This window comes from Schistocerca americana, chromosome 6, assembly GCF_021461395.2.
Source record: "Schistocerca americana isolate TAMUIC-IGC-003095 chromosome 6, iqSchAmer2.1, whole genome shotgun sequence".
NCBI classification, from domain to species: Eukaryota; Metazoa; Arthropoda; class Insecta; order Orthoptera; family Acrididae; genus Schistocerca; species Schistocerca americana.
In genome coordinates this window covers 201,761,721-201,788,440 of record NC_060124.1, presented here as the reverse complement: position 1 = coordinate 201,788,440, position 26,720 = coordinate 201,761,721, and the positions used below count along the sequence as shown (strand labels likewise).

Here is a 26,720-nt window from a genome sequence, read left to right as displayed (position 1 = left end):
TGTACCACCACGATCTGATAGCACGCCCAATGCCACTGTGAAAAACGACTGTGTTTGTTGGCCGAACTTGAAACTTCCGCTCTTGAATTGTCAAAACAAAGCCTCTCGTTGATGTACAATGTCCTCATTGGAGAGTCTTCCACTTGAATTTATAGCGTCTCTGCTTCGCTATTGCGTTGACTAAATTCATCTTTTACTAATTGTGGAATAATTCAGCTCTTCTCCGGACGCTCTAAAAATCTTCTGTTGTTTCAACTTGGGAACGGTCAATGGCAGGAAACAATACTTAAGAAACTATTTATTTCAGCAGTCTTGGTTGAAACGTGTTGTAAATGATTACTAGTTTCCATCGTCTTCAGATCTGATTAATCACGAATTATGAAAAGTCATAATAACTTTTTACGCATTACAATTCTTGATTAATCAGTTCTGAAGATGATCACTAAATTATAGAAACTAGTAATTATTTGTGCAAATCTGCAGCTGAGAATGGTAGTATTGATACTTTATGATTTATTTATGTTTATTTTAAACTTTCTTTTGTTAGTTATTTGTGTTTTAATTGATGTAGCTTTTTTATAAATATATATATTTTTAAATATACAGTTTCGGGATTTCTCGAGTCTACATATCAGCTAACACTTACCAAACTGTCTGAGTAAACGAATGCTGTTCTTCAGCATGACTCGAACCGTTGGAGCAGTTTACTTCACAGATCGATAGCACGAGTTCAGCTAGATCTTCCGATCGGCCCGCAATTTAAAAATAAAAGTGATTGTGAAACACGGAGTGAAATTTCTTTTATGGTGCTGGTAATACGTAACAAAGGCAACTAATAAATAAAAGATTGCAATCGTAATTCATTGATTGACTGCTCTGTCGGTTCTTTGTAGAATATCTTACACGTTAGGAATGAAACCACAACGACACTGGTGTAATGTTCTCTAATATTTATTACCTCTTTTACAAAACCGAGCGAGGTAGCGCAGTGGTTAGCACACTGGACTCGCATTCGGGAGGACGACGGTTCAATCCCGTCTCCGGCCATCCAGATTTAGGTTTTCCGTGATTTCCATAAATCGCTCCAGGCAAATGCTGGGATGGTTCCTTTGAAAGGGCACGGCCGACTTCCTTCCCCGTCCTTCCCTAATCTGATGAGACCGATGACCTCGCTGTTTGGTCTCTTCCCCAAAACAATCCAATCCAATCTTTTACAAAGCTGTTTTCAGCTGTTGCGCCATCATCAGGTACAAGGTAAATGTGTTGGTCAGTGAAATTTTTGTAGGATCTAAGACGTTTAACTCGTGCATCTACAGAGCCTCTAGTTTCCAAAAATGACAGTTGTCAGTGTTCGATTTAGGACTAAAACTAGAATGACCAGACACAGTTCCCGTACTCGCTACTTCTAACTGCAAATACTACTTCTAATCCCATGGAGGCTGTGTTTCAATTTACCCCTCGTACTCACATGCCCCATTTTTTCCTTTATTTCAGTTACTGTAGTTTCACATGCCCTGTTAAAAAGTTTACTTTGTATAATCACAGCTGCTTCACTTACGTGCTTGATCTCACTAATATGTCTTATTTCCTTTTAATATAGAATCTGTTAAAGAAATTGTTATTTGTTATGCAATTTCCTTGGAATTTGCTACCGGAGTTTGTTGTTCAGTTTATTTTCTGGTCAGGAAAATTGTTCTGATTTGTTACACAGTTTATTACTCAATGTGCCATATATTTTATCTACGTTAAATAATCTTACATCGCGTTTTCACTTAAATAATCGGTCTAGTTTTAGTCCTAATCAAACATTAACAATTGTCATCTTTGGAAACCGAGACAATCTATACATGCACTAGTTTAAAATCTTGGATCGTAAAAGAATTTCACTATCACACACATTTATCTTTGTAACTGATGATGGCGTAACAGCCGAAAACTGATTTGTTTTCATTCATAATCATAAAACTAAACTCCTTCCGACCAGGCCATGAAGGCGCAATGGTACCGATCAGCGCCATGTCATCCTCAGCCCACAGGCGTCACTGGATGCGGATATGGGGGGGCATGCGATCACCACACTGCTCTCCCGCCCGTATGTCAGTTTCCGAGACCGGAGACTGTACTTCACAATGAAGTAGCTCCTCAGTTTGCCTCACAAGGGCTGAGAACACCCCCCTTGCCAACAGCGCTCGGCAGACTGGATGGTCACCCATCCATGTGCTAGCCCACCCCGACAGCGCTTAACTTCGGTGATCTGACGGGAACCGGTGTTACCACTGCGGCAAGGCCGTTGGCCTTTCATAATCATGATTCAGTCCTCTGGAGCTTTCGCTCGTCCGGTGATCTAGTGACGTCTGATGGTACTATCTCCAAGGCCGCTGCAATTTATTCTCGCGGTAGCAATTACAGGCAGTTTATCACTATAAATTTCGTTTCTTAGGCATGTAGTCCTCGATTAATTTTCTTCCTTTTCTCATCTGAATGTTGCCATCCTGTTTTCAAACTAATTAAATGCAGGTTTTGTTTTTACCTGATATTCTAATATCTGAACAGGAATTATAATGCCAATCTGCAAGCCATTTGGTAAATCATTACAGTTTCTCATAAACAAATAAAATATTGCACTTGTTTCACCAAAATAATAATTTTTGGAGGGCAACATTTTCGGCTTTGCTGTTATCTTTGCTTAAAAACCAGCATTATTTAATCCCTCCATGCGTACCGGTACTGCATGAGAGCTCTTGTTGCATATTTGAGCAAATACAACAGGGGTTTATGAAGTGGTAAGATTTGATGCTACTTACTACAGTGTTTCGCGAAATTGTCGGATTTTAAGCAGAGTCGTAGCTTCTTGCGACTTGTTCGTCGTATCTCCCGTATTCCTTACACTCGTGCTCCAGGTGTCGAACGTCACTTGCTTGTTAGAAAAGGGTCGATATCGTATCGGGCGCTGCGGTGTATCGGGAAACCTCGAGCTCGTTCGAACGCGAGTTCCGTTTGCCCAGTCGTAGTGGCAAACATGCGAGATGATGCAGTAGTTACGATACTGGACTGACATTCGATAGGATGGCGGTTCAAGTACCCATCAGGACATCCAGAATTGCGTTCTCTGGTTTTCATAAACCGCTTAAAGCAAGTTCTCGGACGATATCTTGAAAGGAGCGCGGCAGATTATTTTTCCCTCCTTCCCGATTCCAGCGGATTCGCTGTCTCTAATGACAGCATCGTCGGCTGAACGTTAAACCCAATATTCCTATCTTCCTTTCCGTCCGTGAAGAGTTTCACTAGCCACCTCCTTTGTAAATGAGTGGAATATCCTTACCATTCTTCCAGTGTATATCGCTATATAATTGGTATCTCCCACTACTAAACTCATGTGGTTGTTCCAATGGATAATCCTATGCTGTGTCTCAAAATAATGTTACAAAAACGTGGTTTATAGGTGGACACCTCTGTTGTTCACTTGTAGCATCAGAGAATAGATTTTCGATGATACCAGATGTACCCCATTTCCAATGCTCCGTCACCTTAAGCTCCTTCGGCTGCTGATGATAACTGCCCATTCTGAATGACAAAGAGAGGGAGAGCTATTCACTTCGAGGTCTTTAATCTAACCGCACACCTGGTCTGATATTCCGTGAGCGTGTATTTTGTTGCGAAAATACCGATCGAGAGGCGGAGTACGAGCGGGCACTTACACCGTTCTCATGAACCTGCGCCTGTAAACGCTGGAATTCCATCACCTCTTGCCCCGGTCCGGCTCTCCGAGTGAATGCAGCAGCAAGTGCGCGCCCCAGCGTAGTACAATTGCCTCCGCCGAGGTCGCAGCTTTCGCCGTTCAGCCTTCTTAATGAGGAACAATGAAGCGGAACGAGAAACTCGATGCATATCAGCACCGACACTACATCATTTTCAGGGATTATGCAGTTTTTAGATTCTGGGACTATTGTGAAATAAATATAGTGGGCACTTAAGTCAGGAAGAAAAGTTTACCAGAAGTACCGTAAATCAGACAGCTTTCCATAAATAAAGGGAAAGAAGGGAAAATCAGCGCTACTTCACGAATACCTTCGTGGCGTAGCCACAATGTAGTACGAATGGAAGAGTGACGTAAAAACGCAGTTCCAGGCGAAGAAGACATTCTTGACCTACTTGAATTAGAGTACAACATGGTACCTTAAGTGGTTATTTTCCAAGAGGACAATGGGAACTCTCAGCAAGATTAAGAGCCCTCTTAAATGCTCTGAAGTATCCCTACACAGTAGGAATGGCACGATAAAGACTTCCCAGAATTCTAAATCCTCTGTGACTTATCCCAGTGAAATATCTGGGAGAAGACGTTAAGATAGTGCTATAATTAGTCCAGCTAGTCGTTTTTAATTTGTTATTGTTTATTTGTAGCTCGTAACTGGGTTGCAGTAGACAAGCGCCCATTTTCAGTGTCTCGGAAAATAATTTTTTCGTATCCAGAAAGGGTATGTCAAACGTCTGACAAATTTCATGTCTGAAAAGAGAATCAAAAAACGATGCATCTCTTTTTGAACGGAACTTATTTGTATCGAAAAAAATGACATAGTTCTCTGATACCACTGAATTACGTTGATCAACTCATCACAGCAAAATAAAAAATAAGAAAATAAATAATTTATTAAGTACGTTTTATTTACTGTACCAGGCAATTGACGGGTTCTAACTACCTATAAGAAAAATTTTAAGTGCCATTAATACGAAGGCATTAAATTTTGTTTGTGGTAATACAAGAGCAGAGAAGTACTGCAGCGATATTTCAATTGCAGTCCACAAACCAGTTCTCGCACGTATTCAATTTCTTACAAGAGGATAACTAAATTAAATTCAGGAAATAAATATCTTAGTACTGCCTCCCTTCTCTTATACTTCTTGGGACCAGATGTTACACTATTGACTCTAAAACTTCTTGTGCGGGTTGAGGAAGAAATGGCAACATCTTATACAGGTCTTCCCGTTTTGCGACTTATACACTTGGTTGGTCGTCCAGATGAAATACGGCGTGGTATACTTCAGTCATGGACCTTCTTCATTTGAATACATTGACATTTTTCCAGTCTTCTTTTTCGGAATAAAAATTTTTCATAGGCATTTTCGATGGATGAGTATGAGACACTTTAACCATACTGCGCTTGTAGATCGTACTCGTTTGCATTGAGAAAAATGTTTCAGCAGCGTCTTTAAAATCAAAGAAGTGAGTTTTGTGCATTGGAATTACAAGGAATGGCTTCATAGCTTCAGCTGACTCAGTGGTGTCGTGTAAATCTTGCTGAACAAAGACCTTCTTCTCTTCACTATAACTGTAAGACCTCTGCCGCAGCTCAAAGAGCTGTAACCACTCACTAAAAAACTTGTGTGCTATCTCTTCATACCATTCCAGTCCAAACGGTGGAAAACATGACACGTGACAACACCAACGTCAGAGGGGAGCAAGGCTTGGCTTATAGACCATCCGCTGTCTAGTAATGAATGTCCGAAATATTTTCTACATGATTTGACACTGGGAACAAGTCAAGGGACATACAGAGAACACAGCACTGAAAACGCATTGTATGAGAAAATGTTTCCTAGAGCATTTGAAATTTCCACTCTTCCTATGTCTGTCCATTGAGTCTGTCCATGTAAATACTGGAAAAAAAAATGTTTTCATCACTCTCAGGATTGGAGATTTCGTGTTTTTTCCCTTTGTCTTAAATCTGTTTATGCGAAATGGAGGGATGTAAATCAGTATTGTTAGTACAGTTAACTAGAGCGCACAGTGTGAAGTCTTGAACTGCACAGTACGTCCATTGTACGCTGTTCAACCCGCAAATGTGCCTACGACGGTCATTTCAAGCTTAGACAGATCGCGCATTGTCGCCTTATGGTAAGAAGGGATTGTCAGCACGGGGAGTCGCCTCTCCCAATTGGCGTCCACTGCAGCCATGTTACTTGATCGTTCAACCACTATAGTAGACACGAAACATTGTCTCGTAGTGGTCCCCGCACCAACAACAGTAGCAGATGACCACTACATACAAATTACGGCTCGTACTAACCTCGAAGGGAATGCGTGAGAAATGTGCGCTGCCATTTCCGAGGCAACTGGGAGGGCTGTTTCGATTCAGACGTCCCCACACGATTAATTTGGCAACCAGCGTAAGTCTACATTGCGGACAACAGTACAAATTCCCGAGCACTGTGCCCCGCAACAGAGGTAACACTTGCTGTGGAACTTGGATCAGTGGATTCCGCGTGCTCTTCATTGACACGCATAGGACTGGTCTAATGCCTGATGATCATCCTAGAAAGCTATCGAGGAGATCTACATCTAGCTACATACTCTGCAAGCCACCGTATGGTTCATGAAGAAGGGGACCTTGTACCATTAATACTCGTTTCCTTTCCTGTTCCACTCGCAGACAGAGCGAGGGAAAAAGCCTACCCACAGTATATACTTCGCTACGAGCCCTAATTTTTCATATCTCCGCGATGCCTACGCGATATGTCCGTTGGGGACACTAAAATCGTTCAGCAGTCAGCTTCACATGCCGATTCCCTAAATTTTCTTAATAGCGTTTCGCGAAAAGCACGCCGTCTTCCCTCCATGGATTTCTGTTTGAGTTACTTGAGTGTTGATCAAACCTACCGGTAACAAATTTAGCAGCATGCCTCTGAATTGCTTCGGTGTCTTTATTTTATCCAACCTGCTGCCGATCCCAAAAACTCGAGATGTACTCAACAATGGACCGCACAAGTGTTCTATGCGCCATCTCCAGTATGGTAAATGAGCTACATTTTTCCTAAATTTCTCCCAAAAACCGAAGTCGGCCATTCGCATATACTACCGTCCTCACGTGCTTGTTACAATTAAAAATGGTTCAAATGGCTCTGAGCACTATGGGACTTAACTGCTGTGGTCATCAGTCTCCTAGAATTTAGAACTACTTAAAACCTAACTAACCTAAGGACATCACACACATCCATGCCCGAGGCAGGATTCGGACCTGAGACCGTAGTGGTCGCGAAGTTCCAGACTGTAGCACCTAGAACCGCTCGGCCACTCCAGCCGGCTGTTACAATTAACATCGCTTTGCAGCGTTACGCCTAGATACTTGATCGCTGTAACTTTCCTAAGCAGCTCAGCAATAATACTTCATGTGAACATCAGAGGATTGTTTTTCCTACTCACCTTCATTAACGTACTTGTTTCTACATTTAAAGCAGGCTGCCATTCATCACACCAAACTGAAATTTGGTCTAAGATACCTTGTGTCCTCGTACAGTCACTCAACACGACACCCGCCGGAAAGCAAAGCGTCAAAAGCAAACAGCCGCAGATTGCTGTCCATCCTGTCCGTCAGGTCATTTATGTATGTAAAGAATAACAGCGGTCCTCTCACATTTCCCTGGGCAATCCTGACGATACCCTGTTCATTGATGAATACCCGCCGTGGAGGACAGCGTACTGGGTTGTATTACTTAATGCAAGCATGCATGCATGTTGATGGACATCTAACTACACAGACACAGTTAAATACAGACACTCTGGTAGCTGTACACAGTTTGTTGTCCCTCCTAAGAGTCTCAGGCACACTTTCTTTGGTGTTTCGGGAGATATTTTCAATGTCGTGTTTTCACTGCGCATCTGGTAACAGGCCAAACAAGTACTGTTCATACAATCTTTCATGCAACGGCCAGTGTAAACGGAAAGCCTAAGTTTGTTTCTCTTTATAGAAAAAATAATTTTTAAAGCGCAGTTTGACGTGGCCATTCGATAAAGTGGTCCCAATTTAGTCCAATGCGATACTGATTTTACCGGTGTGTGTTAACAGGGACATTTAATCACGCAGTAGCGGCAGCGCCGCCCTGACCCGCGCTGATTGCTTCCGCCATGCAGCAGCGCTACTCGGCCACTGTTGGAGTGCTGATCATCCTCTGTGTTTTATTACTGCCTCCCCCCTTAATACAACTCGATAAGACGAATATCGCACTAGACTAACCCGGTACCGCTCTATCAAATGTTCACGTAAAATTCTGCTGTAAAAATCATTTTATTTTAACAGGAACCAGTGAGACGTTTTCCGTTGACACTGGGCGTCGCATGAAAGACGTGATGAGCAATATTTGTTTGTGGTGACAACAGCTGCGCACTGCAAAAATGAAATCGCTGATGTCTGCGGAAATGATAAAGAAAATGCGCCCGACGACTCTTAGGGTAAACACCCGGTATATTCGGCAACCATAGCAAATATCGTCGTTTCGCATAGTCTCAGAGGTAACTGGGAGTAGACCTGCAGCCAGTTAAAGCGCATACCCCTTCTTTTGTTGGTATGATATGCGCTAGCTACTTTATTGATGTTACACTTGGCAGAAGCTCACTGAAAGCACATGCTAGATACTCTATCGATCCTAAAATTTTAGCAATGCATGGAACACAGAACTGGAGGACCTGGCCATAAAATATAAAATCTATCACAATTTTTCTTTTATTCCCAGAGGTATTAACAGAGGAAATTTGGCATAATTTAAGAAACAATCATTCCGGTCAACTTTAAAAAATTGCAGTTTTACAAGCTTCAAAATTCACGTGCAACAAGAAAAATGTTCAAAACAATCTCCGTAGGAAGAAGGCCGAGCCATACTTGATAGCTGATTCATAGCTGGCTTTTAATACTTCAGTTACGAAAAGCCACGCTGGAAGCCCAATTTACTACACACAAGAGAGCACAGCTACACAAATAATGTTCATGATTACACCATGGAGAATACACACAATTGATTACCTACGTGAATGAAAATTCGAGCCCAAAGTAATTAGAGCTTAAACAACATCCGGCCCATAATTAAGCTGGCCGGGGTGGGCGAGCGGTTCTAGGGGCTACAGTCTGGAACCGCGTGACCGTTAAGGTCGCAGGTTCGAATCCTGCCCCGGGCATCGATGTGTGTGATGTCCTTAGGATAGTTAGGTTTAAGTAGTTCTAAGTTCTAGGAGACTGATGACCTCAGCTGTTAAGTCCCATAGTGCTCAGAGCCATTTGAACCCATAATTAAACGCGTAAATCATTATGCATTTTAAAAGTTAAATATTCAGAAAAGAATTCATACGAAAGGAAGACTGGGCCCTTGTCCGTAAACAAACCTATAAACTTCTGCAGAAGCAGATATTAAAATATCCACCACATAAAAAAGGGACATTTGTTAAAGGCGCCATTACTTTTACTTCACTTCTCCAAAGCACTGTCATTAGCGACTAATTCACGTTAAACAAAAGTCTGACAAGCTCAAACTCACCAGATTCATTAGGACTCAAGTATGTTGGTGAAATTCCTACAGTGGGTTCGTTGAAAATAAATACTCTTCAGCAGTCACCACAGTGCACACCGAGCGCCCAACGACACGCCTCCGGAACTCTAGAGAAAGCGTGTGAGGCCTGCTTGACTGCAGATTTCCGGCGACTGGCCGCGCGCCACATACGGCTAGACGACTAAACGCTACACAGCTTCATTTTAGCCAAACCCGGCTCACAGGGGACATGTACAGTGGTTGCAATCGGTCAAAGCACAGGATACTGCTCCAGAGGTGAAAGCTAGTCAACGCTACCAGCGTACGGACCAACACAGACAGACAGACTTGGTGCAGGAGCACTCGACGTTATGTACACTACTGGCCATTAAAATTGCTACACCACGAAGATGACGTGCTACAGACGCGAAATTTAACCGACAGGAAGAAGATGCTGGGATATGCAAATGATTAGCTTTTCAGAGCATTCACATAAGGTTGGCGCCAGTAGCGACACCTACAACGTGCTGACATGAGGAAAGTTTCCAACTGATTTCTCACACACAAACAGCAGTTGACCGGCGTTGCCTGGTGAAACGTTGTAGTGATGCCTCGTGTAAGGAGGAGAAATGCGCACCATCACGGTTCCGAATTTGATAAAGGTCGGATTGTAGCCTATCGCAATTGCGGTTTATCGTATCGTGACATTGCTGCTCGCGGTGGTCGAGATCCAATGACTGTTGGCAGAATATGGAATCGGTGAGTTCAGCAGGGTAATACGGAACGCCGTGCTGGATCCCAACGGCCTCGTATCACTAACAGTCGAGATGACAGGCATCTTATCCCCATGGCTGTAACGGATCGTGCAGCCACGTCTCGATCCCTGAGTCAACAGATAGGGACGTTTGCAAGACAACAACCATCTGCACGAAGAGTTCGACGACGTTTGTAGCAGCATGGACTATCAGCTCGGAGACCGTAGCAGCAGTTACCCTTGACGCTGCATCACAGACAGGAGCGCCTGCGATGGTGTACTCAACGACGAACCTGGGTGCACGAATGGCAAAACGTTATTTTTTCGGATGAATCCAGGTTCTGTTTACAGCATCATGATAGTCGTATCCGTGTTTGGCGACATCACAGTGAACACACGTTGGAAGCGTGTATTCGTCATCGCCATACTGGCGTATCATCCGGCGTGATGGTATGGGGTGCCACTGGTAACACGTCTCGGTCACCTCTTGTTCGCATTGACGGACTTTGAACAGTGGACGTTACATTTCAGATGTGTTACGACCCGTGGCTCTACCCTTCATTCGATCCCTGCGAAACCCTACATTTCAGCAGGATAATGCACGACCGCATGTTGCAGGTTCTGTACGGGCCTTTATGGATACAGAAAATGTTCGACTGCTGCCCTGGCCAGCACATTCTCCAGATCTCTCACCAATTGAAAACGTCTGGTCAACGATGGCCGAGCAACTGGCTCGTCACAATACGCCAGTCACTACTCTTGATGAACTGTGGTATCGTGTTGAAGCTGCATGGGCAGCTGTACCTGTACACGCCATCCAAGCTGTGTTTGACTCAATGTCCAGGCGTATCAAGGCCGTTATTACGGCCAGAGGTGGTTGTTCTGGGTTCTGATTTCTCGGGATCTATGCACCCAAATTGCGTTAAAATGTAATCACATGTCAGTTCTAATATAATATATTTGTCCAATGAATATGCGTTTATCATCTGCATTTCTTCCTGGTGTAGCAATTTTAATGGCCAGTAGTGTACTTGCCGGGACACTGCGAAATCCGCCAGCAAGTAATGGGGCAACAATGTCTCTATCGTACTACCATTTACCGATACGAATCGGTGCACGGCTCAGTATCTACAAAAATATTTATGTTTTCGTGGTTTCTTTTTTTTGTCAGTTTGGAGTGACTACTGAAATGAATGTCCTCGAGGAGCATTGAATAAGTAATGCAACATGTATGTTTCTCGGCCAGTTTCGGATGAAATAAGTACCGAATTTGCTGTGGGACGTTGCGGAATATTCCCACTTCAGCCCCTATAGTGTCGTGAAGTTCCGATACGTGGCGGCGCTGTGTAGCACTCAGAATCGCGCCTGTGACGGAGGTGCGTTCCAACCAGAGCTCGTCATGAGGAATGTCTACGGAGGCCTGTCAGGGAGCAAAAGCACGGTGAGTCGTTGGCGAGGCGTCTGTCGCATCGCGCAGACCTGTCCGATCTCCTGCGTGCCGGCCGGCTGCACACAGCCGTGACTCCTGCAGTGTGGGAACGTGCAGACACTCTCATTCGAGGTGATGGACGGATCACAGTCAAACACCTCGCTGCTCAAGTGGACGTCTCTGTTGGTAGTGCTGACACACTCGTCCACATACACTAGTCCTCTATTTGGGGCCCTCAGATGCGTATGCAGACTGGATTCCTCGCCGCCTAACAAAAGACCATAAAGAGCATCTGTGCGGAATTGCTTGCGCGTTACGAAGCTGATCGTGACCAATTTTTGTCGAACATCGTTGTTCGCCATGAAACACGGCTTCATCGCTTCTAACCGGAACAAAAGGCAATCCATGGTGCAGTGATCAACTCTGGAGTGTATTTTGCTATCCTCATGAAACTGAAGAAGGACTTCAGCGTACTCGTCACCACAAAAATGCAAACGCACTTCTCCATGAGAACGCAAGGCCTGCGCATCCGAGAGGAGCCCAGAAAACTTCACTGGACTGCCGTTTCCCAGTCACTCTACGGCCTGGGTCCCGCGCCACCTTCCGTTGCTTCTCTTTGGCCCAATGAAGGATGCACACCCTGGAAAGCAGTAGGTGGATGATGGAGAGGTTACTGATTGGCTCCGACATCGTCAGTAGAGAGGTACCATGTGGACATACAGGACCTGTAGGTAAGGTGGTGTAAGGCCATCGCATTGTGTTGAAAAATAGGGTTTTGTAGCCAAAAGAGTGGGCAATAATGCAGTGTACTTGAATGCTGAACAAAACCAGTCTGCTCCCAGAAAAAAATATGTTACACTACTTATTAAACGCCCTTCATGGTTATGAAAAATGTAGACAGCGCAGTTATGATACGAGTTTGCGTTCCTTTTGAGCGAAATCAGGTATAAGTACGAGTCTGTTCAATACTAGTGCTACCAGATAAGAGTGAATGAATAACTTGTTTTCTTTTTCATCTTCTAAAAAAATGGCTCTGAGCACTATGGGACTCAACTGCTGAGGTCATTAGTCCCCTAGAACTTAGAACTACTTAAACCTAACTAACCTAAGGGCATCACAAACATCCATGCCCGAGGCAGGATTCGAACCTGCGACCGTAGCGGTCTTGCGGTTCCAGACTGCAGCGCCTTTAACCGCACGGCCACTTCGGCCGGCTTTTCATCTTCTGCCACTGACAAATGAAAATGTCTCGGCAGCACTATTAAATACCATGTGCATGATTTTGATATTCCTTCTCTCGCTATGCGCAATCTATTAGTCCTACAGGAAAAAATTAATACCACCTTTTTGTAGGAAATTTAATGTAATTAAATTTTGCACTGGGCTGCTTTTCCGCTAGAGGCTGGAGTTCTCGAATTATTCAAGAAAAACTTTGAAAGGTTACCTTCTTTTCTTGAATAACACTCTAAACGTGGCCTCTAGCAGAAACGTACTGCAGTACATAATTTAACATTACATTTCCTACAAAAATTCCTGTCCATTTTTTCTTCAGGGCTAATAGTTCGCACACAGCGAGTGAGAGAATACGAAAATTTGACTTTTAAATAATAGAGTTCAGCTATCAGTCGTCCTTTCTAAATTTTATTGGCAGATCTAGATTTCAACTAGGAACTAACCATTCTCAATGCTCTATCATTTTTAATCAATGCATGTAATGCCTGTTGGTCAGGCTTCATCCACAGTTCATTGAATAATGCTCAATGAACTGTGGATGAAGCCCGACCAACAGGCATTACATGCATTGATCAAAAATAATAGTGCATTGAAAATGGTTAGTTTCTTGCTGAAATCTAGATCTGCCAATAAAATTTAGAAAGGACGACTGATAGCTGAACTCTATTATTCACAAGTCAATATAACAGTCGCTGCGTGCAACAGCCTTCTGAATGGAAGGTAACCTGATGAATGTGAAAATCTTGCTCATGGTTTTTGAAGAAGTTGTGGGTTGCATAAAACCTGTCGATAGGAGCAGCTTCATCACCCTACATATGGCTAAGCCATGTTTCTGCAATATCCTATCTTCCAGCACTAAAAGTCCTGAAGTTTACGCAAAAGAAGTTCTGTTTGTTGGAAGGTAGGCGATGAGATACAGGTGGAAATAAGCTTGTGAGGGGTGGGGTCGTCTGTCATGCATGCGTAGCTCATTTGTTAGAGAACTTACTCACAAAAGGCAAACGTCCTGACTTCGAGTGCCCTTCCGGTACACAGGTTTAATATGGCAAGTAGGACAATGTTTTGATCAACATATCTAAAACAATATTCACCACGCGGAAGTTAGAGCACTATCTCTAAACATCACTAAGGTGAAAACCTTCATGGACCCCAAGCGGGGAAATAGTGCAACTGTGACATCTGTCACGTAAAGCATATGTTTCTTTTTATCTCCTCTGAACACCTGGGCCTAGTACCATTGTACTGTATACCTTCTACAGAGAAACGAAGCTTTAACACTCCTTGATCATTTAGTAATATTTTCTCATCCTCTTCTGTGACTTATGTGTGTCTTTCCAGCACAACATCCGAAGGAGATACTGATTTTATATAGTCGAATGCTACTCTGCTCTTATTTATTGCGAAAGTATCTAGGAAATACGTAATTAATCTCGACGCTGCCAAGTACCTCATCAGCTGCCACGTGGTGATTTAATATGGCGGCACATCTGTAATCGTTTGGCGTCGCGACGCTGTTAAATTCGCTGAGTCATCTTCATATGCAGCGACTCAACGGAATTAATGGCACATCTCCATAGGGATAATCGGACGGACGTCGGTAACGGCATCTGCAAAACAGAATCGGAGTCTTACTAACAGCGCCGGAGCGCTACGGCATTTGCGCTAACGAGGGACTACTTGTACCACGTAATGGTCCCTACCGGCCGAGCTGCGTGCTAACGAGCACTGCCACGAGACTCAGTTAAAGAACTGCAACCCGACTGGCGCTCGCAGTTCACACAATTTCAGACGACGGCCAACTCTTAATATTAATGTGGCTGTTAGCTGAGATCTTCAGCGTCAGTGTCCACTAATAAACTCGCGTTGGGAGAGCTACGATCGAGAGCAATGGATGTTCTGCCTTTAGACTAGCCAATACTAACTCGCCATTCCGCTCTGCAGAAGAAGCAATAACGTTTCGTCACTTCTGATTACCATACGTGACTCATCGGAGGCTGTACTATCTCGATATCTGATCCGATAGTGATATATAACTTCACTGTAGCCTTTAGGTTAATCTGAACAAATTTTCTGTATGAATCGGAAGGTACGAGATTGGTTGTCCATGAACGGTTCGACGACAACGATCCCACTGACTGTGTACTATCTCGATATCTGATCCGATAGTGATATATAACTTCACTGAAGCCTTTAGGTTAATCTGAACAAATTTTCTGTATGAATGGGAAGGTATGAGATTGGTTGTCCATGAACAGTTCGACGACAACGATCCCACTGACGCCCCTGTCTTACAACGCTCTCTCGGTGCTATTCTTCATGGTAGTACTGTTAATGTTTGTTTGAAAATACGTCGAAGACATATGAGTCGAGTGTCCACTTTTTGATATATGTGGTACCTGTCAAAAAGATGTTAGTGAGTTTTGGCTCTGAACACTATGGGACTTAACTTCTGAGGTCATCAGTCCCCTAGAACTTACAACTACTTAAACCTAACTAACTTAAGGACATCACACACAGCCATGCCCGAAGCAGGATTCGAACCTGCTACCGTAGCGGTCGCGCGGTTCCAGACTGTAGCGCCTAGAACCGCTCGGCCACTCCGGCCGGCTTAGTGAGTTTTAATTCACTATTTGGAAAACTGCCCAAATGTAGCTTCCAAGTATGATGACACGAAGAGTCATGTCTCTAGGTGACATGGACGGACTAGTTATAAACCCCATTCGATATCTTGCAACCACCAATCATAATGATCCGATAATTATATAGAAACTACCTAGAAAGCTCTTCCATTGGTAACTGGATAACACCCTGGTCAAGATGGAAGTGATTACACTGGTCAACACTCATTTTCTTGCCAAGGATATTTGAGTGGCTTTAGGATGGGTTAGTGGTGCTGAGGACGAATATAGCAACCATTTATGCAGTTTGGCTCTAGTTTTTGAGATAATGCATGATTTATTCAAAAAATTAGAAAAAATTGCTATTACTGAACTCGAGCGCTACAAACTACAATGAAAAAAGAAAATAATCTTTATAAATAGCTTCTATGAAAACCTGATAGGCATTTGTCCACGTATAAAACATAATTGAAAAGTTTCTCTGTAAGTATATCATTTTCCGTCCATGACGAACCGCTTCCTGCACGCTTTCCTTTTATAGGTCTCTTCAGAACAGTCACGTTGCAGATTCCAGCAATAATCTGCCATCATATGCCTGTCCCATCTTCCTTTATATCTTTCCTCTATTCCTTTCATATCTTGATGGAACCGCTCTCCTTGTTCCTCACTGAAATCACCTAGATTACGAGGAAATCGATCCAAGTGGCTGTGAAGGAAGTGCAATTTTATGCTCATGTTAGCTCCTAAGTTTTGAAAGTTAGTGAGCATGTTTTTGACCAGTTCCTCGTAATTGGGAGCTTTATGATTGCCCAAAAAACATTTTACAACAGCGACAAAACTGTTCCAGGCCGATGCTTCAGTGACAGTCATGACACTTGTAAAATTGGTATCGTTGATGAGCCTGCGAATTTGAGGACCATCAAATATTCCTGCCTTAAGTTTTTCACTACTGAGTCCAGGGAACGTATTGCAGGTGTATGTGAAGCAATTACCATTTCTGTCTAAAGCTTTGGTGAATTGCTTCATTAGTCCTAACTTAATATGTAATGGTGGAAGAACAATCTTGTCCCTACTAACCAGAGGTTCATTAATGATGTTTGCTTCACCAACAGCCATATGTTCCCTTGGAGGCCATGTTTTCTGCTTCCAATGTTCGTGCTTTGCCCTACTATCCCACATGCAGATAAAACATGGGTGCTTTGTGTATCCACTTTGTTGTCCAAGCAAGAAGTTCACCATTTTCAAATCAACACAAATCAACCACTGGTGCTGCATATACTGAATTTTCTGCAGAACCATCTTGATGTTAGCATATGCTTCACAAAGTTTTGTTGAGTAGGCAATTGGAATAGATGCGTAACGATTGCCATTGTGTAGGAGAACACATTTTAAACTTCTAGTGGAACTGTCTATGAAGAGACGCCAGTCCTCTGGTCTATATTCTGGCAGCCCCAATTCAAGTAAAAGTCCAGGTATATTGCTGCAATACACTATAACATCTTCTTGGTTGAAGTATGGAAGAAGGTTTTCTTCTCTCGTCCGGTAAGCTGTTATTTTAACACTTGGATGAAGACAGTTCTTTTCCTTAAGCCTGGATGCTAAGAGTTCTGATGCTTGCTTTGAAAGATTGAGTTCTCGTATCAAGTCACTGAGCTCCTTCTGGTCGAACTGCTGGGGTTGTGTCTCACGTCCTTCGTATTCCGAACCACTACTTGTACATTCCTCGCCGTGCACATCGTCATCTGTTGATGTTAGCGTGGGTAATGTTGTGAAGGTTGGTACAGGAACATCGTTGCTGTGCACCACCGGTCTTCTTGCTGACTCCAAATCGGGATATTCCCACTTTCGTTTTTTGAACCTATTAAAACCTTTCACATTAACAATGCAAAAATAGCAATCATCTGTATGGTTCTTCTGCTCTCGCCATACCATAGGCACTCCGAAGTTTAAGCTTTTCCTTTTTCGTTTTGTCCACTGCCGTAAGCACTCCACACAGCATTTACAAACTTTATGGGGTGCCCACGCCTTGTCTTGATCTCCAAGTTTAATTCCGAAATATGCCAGATACGCTTCCTTCACAAAAGGAGTGATATTCTTCCTGTTCTTTTGAAGAACGTATTCACCACAGATGTAGCAGAACTCATCTGGATGGTTCACGCAAAGACGGCGAGAAGAACTCATGTTTTCCTAAAACAAAATTGCACAAATACTACATATTATGCAGAACTTTCTTGTATTTGCATGTCAATCACATCCAACAAACGTAATTAATTGTTTTGTGTGAAATGAATACTCACCTCTTATTTGCTACGTCACGATGAAAAGGTTCTATCTCCTTGAAGCTGCACTGCACATGTGTGTGACTTTCGACCATCGCCATTTTTCTTGTTTACACTGAACGCTACCTATCGGCTGTTGCGGGGATTACCTCGGCCAACAAATGAATGTCGAGTACCGCCGAATTCAAATCTGCACAACCCTCAATATCTTCAACACACACACCGCACAACAGGACTGAACACATGCTGACAGTGTGATGTTTGCATGATGTAATCCTCAACCACACAGATGCACTCCCTGAGCACAATTTTTTAATAAAGATAGTACAATATCACTAATTAAAAAACAGGTAGCAAATACATTACACCATATATGGACCCTGCAGTCGATATTATCCACATGAAACTCTCATTTCCACAAATAACCTATATCTCAAAAACCAGAGCCAATTTGGAAAAAGTACAAATATACTCAGAATGAGTATCATAACAATATCCCATTTTCGTTCAAACTTCCCTGGCAACGAAAAAAAAAATTTATTTTGTAGAGCTGTGTTATGGAAATGGTGGACATATAAAATTTTTGATATTGAGCACTATTATGAAACTAGAATCTATGTTTGCAATACCTAACGAGTTGGGAATAAAAATCGAGAAAACGAAATTGGTACCAAAGGAAAGTAACGATATTTACTTTTGGACGTAGTTTTGTATTTACGACAATTCAGTATCTATCATGAGTGTGTTTTTAATCGGCTATCCTCGATGTTTTTAGTTTTGAAAATCACATATGCCACAGTGTACACGTGCAGGGAAAAGTGGAGACGCTTGCTGCATCCGGCTTACGACGGCAATGTACAGGAGGTCAGCGGTCAGGAGTTGTAAGTGGGCATGCAGGGATGCCGTTAAATGACAGAACAGGAAATTAAGTCAAATAAAGAGAATATATTTCGGTGTACAGAATATAAGGGGCTTGCCTAGCGTCGGAAGTTACCAGGTGTAGGCCACTCTAGGAGGAAGAACAACTAAATAAGTGGGCAACGGAAGGGGAGGTGGTTCAGGTTAATTTATGTTGGTGGCCTGTCACGGGGCGCAGAGCCGGAGGCTCTGCCTCCCAAGAAAGACGTCTGTTCTGCTCGAGCTTCGGATCACAAGAGGGAAAAGCAACTGTGTTCTGCACTGAAGAATCCTACAGCGTCCACACATGTGACCTGCATCACGCACGCTATTGGCTAAAACCGATGCTGCGAATTCGCTAGCGATTTCAGCAGAGGGCAAGGCGTCTCTTGTTAGCGGCTTTAACTGGACAGAGCTGCCTCTGTTCTGAAAGCCAGGCAACTTGTGTCACGAAGGCGGCACAGTGAAAGTTTCTCTGGGAGAAAACTTGTAAAGATTTCTCTGGGGCTTTTGAAATAAAAATTTTTAAACCAATTCTCTAAAATATTCCTTGACTGGCTGCCACCCTCTACGATGGAAACCGATGTCGGTACGCAGTTAAAAGGCTTCTCATTTTTTGTGTGAAAGAGGGATGGCCCTACTAGTACGGAACAATTGGGTTTACTACCTTCCTAGGCGCTCCAAATTTAGGTTTTCGTCATTTCACCAAGTCAATGGGGCGACATGTCGTCAGGACTAGTCCTTAGATAACATCGAGGATAATTTTATTCTCAGTTCTTATTATACCCGATACTACGGTCAGTTTCAAAAAGGCTCCGTCTTCGTCAGTTTATCTTCCCAGCTATACCACGGTAAATAACACCGTCCAGTTTTTATTTATTTATTTATTGTTTTTATTTCCTTGCAAGATATTACCAGACCACATCTGCCTGTCGGTCTGAAACGTGTGTTCGCGCGCTGCCACTACCAGGGAGACAGTAGTCGGTAGGGTCTCTGGACATTCGTACGCCCACAGATTGGACGAGAACTGGAAATAAATCCAGCTGTGAACCTGTGTAAGTATCAACCGCGCATTTGTATGTGGTGATTTATAGGAATCACGTAAAATCTACTTCAGGATAGCCAGGCGGGGATTTGAACCTCGCTCCTTTGGATCACGACGCCCGTGTTTTAACCATCTCAACCCGTCACTCAGAGGCCAGGGTAGTAAGTGTCTTCGTGTAAGTCAGACGCTTCACCTGTATCATTTACAAAATGGATTCGTTTCCGGGGACTTTCTACTGAAAAGTGAAAGATTCCAGTCTGTAAATACGGTACACAGTAAGGGAACGTTACATTATGGCCAACTGCCCCATCTATAACTATTACACAGTGTCTGCTGTGAATCTTCAGTCTATCCTCCAACATCTAGCGACAGGTTCATTCTGTCGATAGATAGCGTTTCGAGGATAATAGGGTGGCAACACATGTATGTGTTAAAGCACAGACACGTAGTGGGGGGGGGGGGGAAGCTTTTACTCTGAAAAGGGTGCATTTTTCAATTTGCGTCGAGACCTGTACAGGGCTATTACAAATGATTGAAGCGATTTCATAAATTCACTGTAGCTCCATTCATTGACATATGGTCACGACACACTACAGATATGTAGAAAAAGTCATAAAGTTTTGGTCGGCTAAAGCCGCACTTCAGGTTTCTGCCCCAGAGCGCTCGAGAGCGCAGTGAGACAAAATGGCGACAGGAGCAGAGAAAGCGTATGTCGTGCTTGAAATGCACTCACATCAGTCAGTCATAACGGTGCAACGACACTTCAGGACGAAGTTCAACAAAGATCCACCAAATGCTAACCTCATTCGGCGATGGTATGCGCAGATTAAAGCTTCTGGATGCCTCTGTAAGGGGAAATCAACGGGTCGGCCTGCAGTGAGCGAAGAAACGGTTGAACCCGTGCGGGCAAGTTTCACGCGTGGCCCGCAGAAGTCGACGAATAAAGCAAGCAGGGAGCTAAACGTACCGCAGGCGTCGGTTTGGAAAATCTTACGGAAAAGGCTAAAGCAGAAGCCTTACCGTTCACAATTGCTACAAGCCCTGACACCCAATGACAAAGTCAAAAGCTTTGAATTTTCGGCGTGGTTGCAACAGCTCATGGAAGAGGATGCGTTCAGTGCGAAACTTGTTTTCAGTGATGAAGCAACATTTTTTCTTAATGGTGAAGCGAACAGACAAAATGTGCGAATCTGGGCGGTAGAGAATCCTCACGCATTCGTGCAGCAAATTCGCAATTCACCAAAAGTTAACGTGTTTTGTGCAATCTCACGGTTTAAAGTTTGCGGCCCCTTTTTCTTCTGCGAAAAAAAACGTTACAGGACACGTGTATCTGAACATGCTGGAAAATTGGCTCATGCCACAACTGGAGACCGACAGCGCCGACTTCATCTTTCAACAGGATGGTGCTCCACCGCACTTCCATCATGACGTTCGGCATTTCTTAAACAGGAGATTGGAAAACCGATGGATCGGTCGTGGTGGAGATCATGATCAGCAATTCATGTCACGGCGTCCACGCCCTCCCGACTTAACCCCATGCGATTTCTTTCTGTGGGGTTATGTGAAAGATTCAGTGTTTTAAACCTCCTCTACCAAGAAACGTGCCAGAACTGCGAGCTCGCATCAACGATGCTTTCGGACTCATTGATGGGGAAATGTTGCGCCGAGTGTGGGAGGAACTTGATTATCGCCTTGATGTCTGCCGATTCACTAAAGGGGCACATATCGAACATTTGTGAATGCCTAAGAAAACTTTTTGGGTTTTTGTATGTGAGTGCAAAGCATTGTGAAAATATCTCAAATAATAAAGTTATTGTAGAGCTGTGAAATCGCTTCAATCATTTGTAATAACCCTGTATACACATTAATGTCAACACGTGAAAATAGCGAATTGTCACTACAGTTGTGAAGGACAGAGAAGTGGTTTCTGCTAGACGATAGGCGCGTCATAGGCGTACAGCTGTAAGAGTGCTCATTCACAGCCTTGCTGACCGTTGAGTATACGCTCTTGTTATTTTTCACCGCCAAGATCAGAACACATAAACCATCTTCAGAGCAAATCATTACTTCAGCCACGACTGTAGCGCACCTTTTTGTGGAGTATGTCGTATATAATGCTAAATCGAACTCATAGCGTACTAAATACTCAATGAATAGGCACTGTGGTAGCGGAGGGGTGATCTGATTTTTAAACAAGGCGCATCGTGACTTGTATTTTCTCGCGGCGGTCGGAGTTCGAGACGGTCATATTTTGCAGTCCGGCGGACCTTCGCCTTTTTTTTCCCGCCCAACCTGCCAGCACCCAAGCCGCGCTCTCTGCCCAGTCCCAGGGTGTCTCCAGGTGTAGTCACAGTAATGTCCTCGACACCAAGACCAGTTCACGTCACACAAAGCTCACCCCCTGCCTCGCCACAGCTGTGCGTTTACGCCACGTTATTCTAGTGGCGGGCGCGGACACTACGTGATAAGCACTAACAACATATGTTAAGATGTTAGTTCTGTGGCAGTGTCAGATGCTGTAGTAATAACCTGGCTGCTCTTTACTCTAGTGCAATGTGGCTACAACTGAGTGTCCACACATTTACTGCGTTTTCACAGCACTTCCAAATCCGGTTGTTGTAAATAGAATTCCCAATAAAGCTTATAGCCGGTCGCGCAAACATTTAAATAAGGATTTTGGAAATGTCGCTACAGGACTTCCTTTTCCGCACTCGATATTCGCTCCCATGTAAACGCTCAACCATTTTCGAAACTTGATGTGATGGTCAAGTGCCTAAACGCTTGTAAAAATGTTCAATGTGAGTGAAACGATTTTACGTGGCATGAGGAAGAAAAACAGTAACATGGAGTTATTAATTTCCTTTATTTGACTAAAGAGAACAAACTTTATTAGAAGGAAACAGACACACACACACACACACACACACACACACACACACACACACACACACACACACAGGATGTTACAATACGATATACACTCTTGGAAATGGAAAAAAGAACACATTGACACCGGTGTGTCAGACCCACCATACTTGCTCCGGACACTGCGAGAGGGCTGTACAAGCAATGATCACATGCACGGCACAGCGGACACACCAGGAACCGCGGTGTTGGCCGTCGAATGGCGCTAGCTGCGCAGCATTTGTGCACCGCCGCCGTCAGTGTCAGCCAGTTTGCCGTGGCATACGGAGCTCCATCACAGTCTTTAACACTGGTAGCATGCCGCGACAGCGTGGACGTGAACCGTATGTGCAGTTGACGGACTTTGAGCGAGGGCGTATAGTGGGCATGCGGGAGGCCGGGTGGACGTACCGCCGAATTGCTCAACACGTGGGGCGTGAGGTCTCCACAGTACATCGATGTTGTCGCCAGTGGTCGGCGGAAGGTGCACGTGCCCGTCGACCTGGGACCGGACCGCAGCGACGCACGGATGCACGCCAAGACCGTAGGATCCTACGCAGTGCCGTAGGGGACCGCACCGCCACTTCCCAGCAAATTAGGGACACTGTTGCTCCTGGGGTATCGGCGAGGACCATTCGCAACCGTCTCCATGTAGCTGGGCTACGGTCCCGCACACCGTTAGGCCGTCTTCCGCTCACGCCCCAACATCGTGCAGCCCGCCTCCAGTGGTGTCGCGACAGGCGTGAATGGAGGGACGAATGGAGACGTGTCGTCTTCAGCGATAAGAGTCGCTTCTGCCTTGGTGCCAATGATGGTCGTATGCGTGTTTGGCGCCGTGCAGGTGAGCGCCACAATCAGGACTGCATACGATCGAGGCACACAGGGCCAACACCCGGCATCATGGTGTGGGGAGCGATCTCCTACACTGGCCGTACACCACTGGTGATCGTCGAGGGGGCACTGAATAGTGCACGGTACATCCAAACCGTCATCGAACCCATCATTCTACCATTCCTAGACCGGCAAGGGAACTTGCTGTTCCAACAGGACAATGCACGTCCGCATGTATCCCGTGCCACCCAACGTGCTCTAGAAGGTGTAAGTCAACTACCCTGGCCAGCAAGATCTCCGGATCTGTCCCCCATTGAGCATGTTTGGGACTGGACGAAGCGTCGTCTCACGCGGTCTGCACGTCCAGCACGAACGCTGGTCCAACTGAGGCGCCAGGTGGAAATGGCATGGCAAGCCGTTCCACAGTACTACATCCAGCATCTCTACGATCGTATCCATGGGAGAATAGCAGCCTGCATTGCTGCGAAAGGTGGATATACACTGTACTAGTGCCGACATTGTGCATGCTCTGTTGCCTGTGTCTATGTGCCTGTGGTTCTGTCAGTGTCATCATGTGATGTATCTGACCCCAGGAATGTGTCAATAAAGTTTCCCCTTCCTGGGACAATGAATTCACGGTGTTCTTATTTCAATTTCCAGGAGTGTAGACAGACCAAGAGGAGTTGTAGAGGATGTCGTGAGGAACAAATTGAGGATAGGAACCGTTTGCGGAAAAGTCATCCAACGACGCTTTGTTGTTCAGCGATCGCGACTGACTGCCACTCGCAGCTGTGGAGAAGATGGAGCTAGCTGCTGCGTAGACAATGTTAATCCTGAATCCTCCCTCGTCATGCTGACAAAGTTTTATGAATTTATTTGTAAAAGCATAGACAGTGGAAATTAAAATACGCTGCTGCTATGGTCACAGGTTCGAATCCTGCCTCGGACATGGATGTATGTGATGTCCTTAGGTTGGTTAGGTTTAAGTAGTTCTAAGTCTAGGGGACTGATGATCTCAGATGTTACGTTCCATAGTGCTTAGAGCCTTTTTAAAAAAATTTAAAATGTCCGTGGTACTTCTCCTGTTCCCAGTCGGCCCGTTTGACATCCTACACCCTTAAAAGTAAAAGGGGAATGAAAGTTTAAATTCTAGTTTTCCCTGCTCATTGATCTTAAAAATCGCATTTAAAAAACATTCTGTAATTAAATTGTTTTATCAATTCTCTTGTGAGGTTAGCGCGGGGTTCACCTCTTGAGATTTCTGTTTAAATATTTGTTTTTAATAAAAACATGAATCTTCGTTCATTGGAGTTTCAATAAACCCCAGCACCACTACTCCATTGCTACGTCACAATGTTTCTCCTGGAACAGTACAATCACCAGTGTTTCCCGGTATAAAGGAAAAGAATAAACTGCGGATGGAAATGCGCGTCCGACATCATCAGCCCTGAGACATTAGAGCGTTGGGGTCACAAGAGACAAAGCCTCTGTACGAAGCAGCTAGCTCCATCTTCTCCACTAGAGATCGTGGCAGTCAGTCGCGATCACTGACCAACGAACAACATTGCGAGACGTGCCACCTACGCTCCGTCAGCCTTTGCTGTCGAAGGGGCGGCCTATCGGCAGGCGCCGCGCGTATGTCTTCGCCGCTCTGCAGCGTTGTTGGATGACGTTTCCGGACACGGGTTCCTGTCCTCAGTTTGTTCCTCACGGCACCCTCTACAACTCCTCTAAGTCTGACTCTATCGTTTTGTAGCACTCTGTAGATGATCATATATTGCCTGCATTAGGAATCTTTGATTGGCAACAAATCTATTTTCTGCATAGCTTCACAAATTTGTAAACTGTTATACACACATCAAAAAAGTTATGGATCACCTCTGAGCCGTGGTAAAAAATTGCTGCTTTGAAGAGCGTGCCGCAGCGCGTTGTGTGAAGCAGTCGCCCTCCGTTTCTGGCGGTGGCGCCGCTGTGGTAATCGCAGCTTTGGTGTCTCCCTCTGGTGGGAAAGCGGAAAGGTTGCCTGTTCACGTGCATTTAAGGGGCACTATCAGCTCGGAAGGGAGGCTGAAGAGCGGCGTAATAAGCTGCTGCCAGCCCGCCCCCTTTAGGGGGAATCGAAACTCAATAAAGGGGGAAAAAAAACTCGGAAGGGAGTCAGTCGGAGTGAGGCTAGGTCAGTCTCGCGTCACCAGTTGCTGGTCTGTCTCTCGTTTGCATTTGTGCGGCAGTTAGTGTCTGTCTGTCGTCGGAGTGCTAGTATGTCTGCCGTTTGGATCAAACTTTAAAGCCAGAAAATGGGAGTCTTGCCACTCCGCCAGTAACAGAAATCAGCTAGTGGTCGCCCGGTCGGGGCTGAGTTGCTGCATCTGAGTCTGCGCGTTAGGCCGCCAGTCTCCTCGAGTTGCTCGGACAACGGTCATCGGCGGTTGGATCGGTCGGATGGTCGGTCGCGCACGGAGACACAAGATGACTTGTCCGCCTTGAGCGTCGGCGCATGTGAGGTCCCCACGTGAGTCCAGTGGGCAGCGCCGTATAGAGAGGGGTAGTGTCTTCGCGGTTCACACGAGAGCAACAGGAGCGAAACCACGACATCGGGCTGGCGGGGGTGAGCTGCGACGCCGTGAGATCGGAGATCGGCGCGCCTTCCTGCGTCCGTGGAAGCGACTGGCAGCGGACGGTTCGGGAGAGCGTTGGGGGTGCTGCGCCAGAAATCGCAGTTTATTAGAAGTTAGCCGCTTCGTTTGGGGGTCGTCCCACCATTCTTCTCAGTTTGCCCACCCGCGGGAAAGTGGTTATTTGTCAATTGGGTGGTTCGTTTTTCCCTTGTGGAATTGGAGAGGTTTAGAGCAATCTGCGATTCGGGTTGTTTAGTAACCCTCCCCCCCCCCCCCTCCCTGTCAATCTGTCATGTGTTAATAGCTGCCTCTATCATATTTGTCGGATTCGGTGTTAACGAATTTATTGCTTAAAGGCCGAATTCTTGAAATATGTTATTATCTTGCCTATCATCTTGCGATGTGGTATATGTGTAATGTAGAGCATGTTGTGCATTTTATGTAAATCTGTATTTTATGGGTTTTATTTAAATAGTCATTTTAGGTTACAAGGTTGCCACTCTTCCACCATAAGAGGTCTCTAAAAAAATTGCACTTTCGGTGGCAAATAATTTGAGTGTTGTACCATTTCCATCCCTCTTATTGGGTGCATAGTTTACGTGTTTGACTGAGTTCTTAAAAAAATTTTAGTTTAAAGTAATCTGGTGTGTTGCAGATTTGCACCAGTGTACTCTTTCAGAGGTTGTTGTGAGCGGTCATGACTACGGCCGTGTTGAAAGGGACCAGGCAAGCTTCTCAGCCCGAAGGCTCATACTGTTAATGTTGTTCTGTCTGCCTCTACATAAAATTGTAACTTGATATTTCGAGGGTGCTTTCCTGCT

The 26,720-nt window shown here is 44.6% G+C and overlaps 1 protein-coding gene and 1 pseudogene across 2 annotated transcripts in view; one reads left to right on the top strand and one right to left on the bottom strand.

The window, feature by feature from the left end:
* LOC124619935 (zinc finger CCCH domain-containing protein 13-like) overlaps positions 1-26,720 on the top strand; it is a 396,933-nt gene that overhangs the window by 26,743 nt on the left and 343,470 nt on the right. The window lies entirely within an intron of this gene.
* LOC124620933 lies at positions 2,178-2,295 on the bottom strand (annotated as a pseudogene).